The sequence below is a fragment of the Elaeis guineensis genome, chromosome 3 (genome assembly GCF_000442705.2).
Source record: "Elaeis guineensis isolate ETL-2024a chromosome 3, EG11, whole genome shotgun sequence".
NCBI lineage: Eukaryota > Viridiplantae > Streptophyta > Magnoliopsida > Arecales > Arecaceae > Elaeis > Elaeis guineensis.
In genome coordinates this window covers 97811178-97816378 of record NC_025995.2, presented here as the reverse complement: position 1 = coordinate 97816378, position 5201 = coordinate 97811178, and the positions used below count along the sequence as shown (strand labels likewise).

At 42.0% G+C, this 5201-nt stretch overlaps 1 pseudogene; it reads right to left on the bottom strand.

The window, feature by feature from the left end:
- Positions 1-3442: 3442 nt before the first annotated feature.
- LOC105041625 (uncharacterized) lies at positions 3443-4751 on the bottom strand (annotated as a pseudogene).
- Between the last annotated feature and the right edge of the window lie 450 nt (positions 4752-5201).

Below are 5201 nucleotides of genomic sequence, written 5' to 3'. Positions count from 1 at the left end.
TAGGAGTGGAGAAGATAGCCTAATAAGGGATTCATAGGATTTCTTTGAGAGAGAAAAAAAAAATTTTAGAGAGAGAAAGTAGAGAGAGAATGAATCCAATTCTAAAGAGAGAAAGACTTTAGAGAGGGATGAGAGAAACTTTCTCTCTTTTTTTCTTTTTATTTTTATTTTTATCCTTATTATTTTATAAATATATATTTTTCTTTTCTTTTCTTTTTCTTCTTTTCTTTCCTTTTTATTATTATTATTATTTGATTATATATATATATATTTTTTTTTTTTCTTTTCTTTTCTTCTTCTTCTTTTTTTTTCTTTTTCTTTTTCTTTTCTTTTTCTTTTTCTTTTTCCTTTTCTTTTCTTTTTCTTTTTCCCTTTTCTTTTCTTTTTCTTTTTCTTTTCCCTCCCGTGGCCTTCTTTGGCCGGAACAGGGGACCTAGAGGTCCCCGTTCCCTACGTCGGCCATTCACGGCCACCCCTTGCCCGGCGGTGGCCGGCGGCAAGGGCGGCCTTCCCCCGAGTTTGGAGAGCCTATACCGGCGGTCGGTGATGACCGTCGGTGCCGGAAAATCGGAGAAAAGAGGTCGGACAGAGGTTCTCTTTTCCAACAAAATCCGTCGACACCCGTCGCCAGCAATCGTGCCCACAGGCACTGGAAAGAAGGGAGAGAAGAGAGGGAGAGGAAAGAGACCTTACCACAACCTCTGGTGACCCCCATCGGCGTGAAATCGCAGCGAACACAGGTCGAGGAGTCGCGGCTTCAAACGAAAAAATCGAAGAAAAATTTCCGGCAATCGACGGTGACTGATGGATCTACCCATAGAGGAGAGGAGGGAGGTTCTTATAGAGCTCGTCCTAGGGTCTTTTAATGGCCCTAGGACTTCGATTTTTGATCGGAAACGGGGAAGAGAAAGACTCCGATCGGGAGTCTTCCTATTCTTTTTTTTTTTTTTTTTTTTACAGGGTTTAGTGGGCCAGGCTTTCACAGTTTCCTTATGATTAGCTATATATATTGTCATCTAATTAACTACACTATTAGCCGCTTTATATATATATCTAATCTCATAGAATAAAAGGGAAGCAATCATCCTCCAACAATCTCTTAATAATAGCTAGGGACTAGTTTCAATAGTAAATTGTGTAAAAAATTGATGAACCACAGTCATTAGATCATTTTCAAGAATAACATGATCGTCTTCGGATGCAATTTTTTTCTTAATAATATATCTCCTTAGGATATAAAATATTTTATTTTATTTTATTTTATTTTATTTTGTATGGGGGCTAGGCTTGATGGTTATCGCTTCTCTACCAAGTGCTTGCACCAGAGATGACGTTCCCAATTGGAGTCCAAATATAAAAAAACACAAAAAAGCAATGTAGCAATCCTGTCACAAATAAGCAAATTACTAGGTCTAACAGCAACAAAAACAATTTCAGTGTTATTATTTTTACCATACTACTGCTTTTAAAGTTAATAATGTTAATTATTTTTTGAGAAAATTGTCATGAGTATTGATACTCCTATTAATTTTTACCACTACTGTTACTTTATTTACCATGATTACAACTACGATCGCCATTTCACAATCATATTTAACGGCCATAAGCTTTAAATGAATGTTTTGACAGTATTCATAAAAATATGTTTTTGAATATGGACGTATGATGAACGTTTGTCATGGGAGCTGATTGTATCATTGTCAACTTTTTGAGACAGAAAGCTTGATGTCTTTTGAGGGTACTGCCCCAAATTGAACGTCTTTCTTATTGTGGGAGGAGAGGACAGAAGAGTTTTGGATGAGAGCACCCCAAGGTAGGCTCCCTCACAGGAACGCCATCATCACGATTGAACAAATTATTCCTTCTCGCATGGACCACCATGATTTCAATGAGTCACAGGCCACACCTAAAACGCCCCTGCAGTTCCTTTCCGTAGCTGTTTTATCTCTACTTTTGTGCATGGAAGCAACCAATTAAATTATGAAGAGACAATGGTAATATAATTTAGACCAGCTCGGGTTCTCTGTCACGATGCATTCATCACATAATGGACGCCACATCCGTTGCATATGATTGTATGTGGCCATCTATTACACGATGGATTGAATACATACCATACGGTGCACAACAAAAGATTCACGTGGAATTTAAATTCTCTTCTTGGCCGATCCGAGTTAACCCATGCCAAGATCCCCATGCGTAGGCATGAAGGCTGTCTCTCTTGCCAAGATCGGTCAATTAAAACATTCTAATTTGTTGGCAAGAGAGGGGGAAAGAAAAGAAAACTGAAAGTATCTGCACACACCCCAAACTCAAGATTATTGAGATCAATCAATAATCTGAGCATGAAAGAGATCTAGTTCATAACCTTGTATTATGTGCAAAAGGATAATGTAAAGATGGGCATATAGTGTTATACTGATCATTTTGCCATGCAATAAAATGACAAAAACATCAAACGCCTACTGTACTTGGTGGGGATATCTACAGATTCATCATAATTAATTAGTTTTCTAGGGCCTTCATATAACCTAATTAACTAGAGTTTTTCCCATGCATGGATAACAGATCATGCATAACGATAGACCAGAAATATATGCAAATGTTAGTTGTGGAACCCATCAAATATTGTAAGAACACATTATAACCATGAATGTAGAAGCAAAGAGCATGCCATGAATGGATCAGGAGATTTAGAGTTGGCAACCTCCAAAAGAAATGCTTCCTTAATAGGCCTTCCATATATAGCTTTAAAACGAGAGCTCACTGATAGCTAGCTTCTGCTATTATAATATATTATCCTGATGGCTAACCGGCTCGACCCTATCTCTCTACACCAACCACTCCTAACCACACAAGTCAAAAGCACAAACAGGAATACCACTATCCTGAAACATAATTAAGCACTGCTAGCAGATGAAACACATGGTAGGAAACGCCAGTGTATCTAGCACTACTCCACCCCATTCGACATCAAACTGTTGTTTCGGATACCGTATCCAAGGTATAAGTTCCCTGTCTACTAGTGGTTTTGTAGCCAATGCGTTAGTAAGGCAGATGTTATAAGAAACTAAAGAAGACGTGGATAAGATTAGCTTGATAAAGACATGAGAAACCCAGACAAAAACTGCATAAAAATCAAAAGAAATGCACAAGAGAAATCTATGTGCCCATGCTCATAAAAAGGGTACTGTCTAATGTGTATAGCTAGCAGTCGATATAGCGTACCAGAAGCAAAGATCTACTTTTTCTCTACAAAAAAAAAAAAAAAAAAAAAAAAAAAAAAAAAAGAAAAAGAAACACTTCTTCTCTACAAATTCACCCCTTAATTTCCTTTCCATATCCCTTCCACTTTGCCTCCAACACAAATACTCTAATCTGGAGAAAGAATCCATGGATCTACTCTACCTTCACTACCCCTCGCCAATGTCATGCTCTCGGATCCCTTCTCTGCGTGGTGGCTAACCTGCTGCAAATTGTCGTAATGTCCGATGACCGACCTGAACTGGGATCGATCCCTGTCCTCTGACGCCGAGCCATCAGCCCAACCCAAGAATCCATCGGCTGATCTCCTGCTCGGTTTCAGGCCTTCCATGGAGATGAGGCTCCCTAGACCCCCAGCGGCTAGGTCCGAAGGGCCTAGCGGCGGGTTCGCTTCAAAGGCGGGCATAGCGGATGAATTGTGGTAGGGAGGTGTTTGAGGTTGGAGGGAGGATAGGAAGGTGAAGTCTGGGCTTTGCATATTTAGCAGATTTGGGTGTTGAAGAACACTAGAAGGCAACTGGTAGTTACTAGATGAAGTAGTAGTACTACTACAAGAACTTGTGTTGGAACAAGTAGATGTCTCGCTAGTGTTTGCGTTAGCAACACTATGTCTGCTAAAATAAGCAGCACCATGAGCCATGGAGGAGGAGAGATAAGAGATGGGAGCAAAGAGGGGAGCTCGGAGCTTTGGAGCAAGGGGCCCGAACGGGTAAGCTGAGGCAGTGGTGGCTGCATGGAAGGGGTTGAACCGAGGGCGGGAGAATGGGGAGGGGATGAAGGGAGCTGCAGGGAAGCCGGTGAACTCCTGCACCATCGCACGGAAGTTGGATTTGTCGGTTGCGAGGACGGTGGTGGGTGCGCGCCGAGATGCCCGCGAGCGCTTCTTGGAGCCTCGAGGGGTGGCGGTCGGTCGAGCAGGTTGGGTTGGTGGTTGCACCGAGGGGTTGAGGCTGCTGCTGCCGGATGGTGGACTGCGACCGGGTGCAGCGACCGCCATGGTTTTCGATGATGATGATGATGTTGATGAGATAGTGGTGGTTAAGGCATCAAGAATGGTGCAACTGTGTTCTAATAGTGATGATGGTGGAAGAGATCTGGACCATGCCATGTCGAGACTGAGGGGGAGGGGGTTGGGGTCGGGTGGCGTGGAAGGGAAGGTGTTGAGGCGAGGCGATAGAGAGATGGAGGAGGAAGGTGGTGGTGGTGGTGGTTGGGGTGCAAGGTTCAAGGAGGAGATGGCCTTGGTCCGTGAGTCGAAGTAATCGTCGCCGCTGCTTGAGGATTGGATGCTTCCACTGTTGGTGGAACCCATGGATGATAAGGGAAAGAAAAGGAAGAGAAAAATCTATGGAGGAAAGAAGATAGCTATATATTTGGAGGTAAGAGGGGATCAAGAGGTTGTTTCGAGGAAACCCATGAAGAGGAATGAAGATGCTAAGAAAGAGTAATAAGTGTCCAATCTAACAAGGGAGTATATATCAGAGAATCCGGGGGGGGAGAGAGGGGGTTCGGGCGTATGGCTCTGGCCTCCCACAAATACTGACTGGTAGGAAAAAAAGCCAAATGATTGTCTTTGGTGGGTGTAGAGGAGAAGATGATAGAGGGGAATTCTTTTTTTTTCTTGGAGGGTTTGCTTTTGAGGGCTCCCGTCCAAAAGAGGGGGCTAAAAGATCCATCAAGGGTCACACAGGAGGTGAGCTATGGCTGATGGTGAATGGTAGCAAGTCACAGAGCGAAGATAGGGATGAATGAAGATCCCATTTTATCGCGTCAAAAGTAAACGGTGAAAATATTATACCAATATAAAGCCAACATGTTATCTCGACCAATATGGTAAAACTGAGATGGGAAAAATATTTGTATCTTTGATTTTACTATTATTTTTTAGAGAACTCATTGAATTACAGTACAAAATGATTGAATTAATCTTGATTATA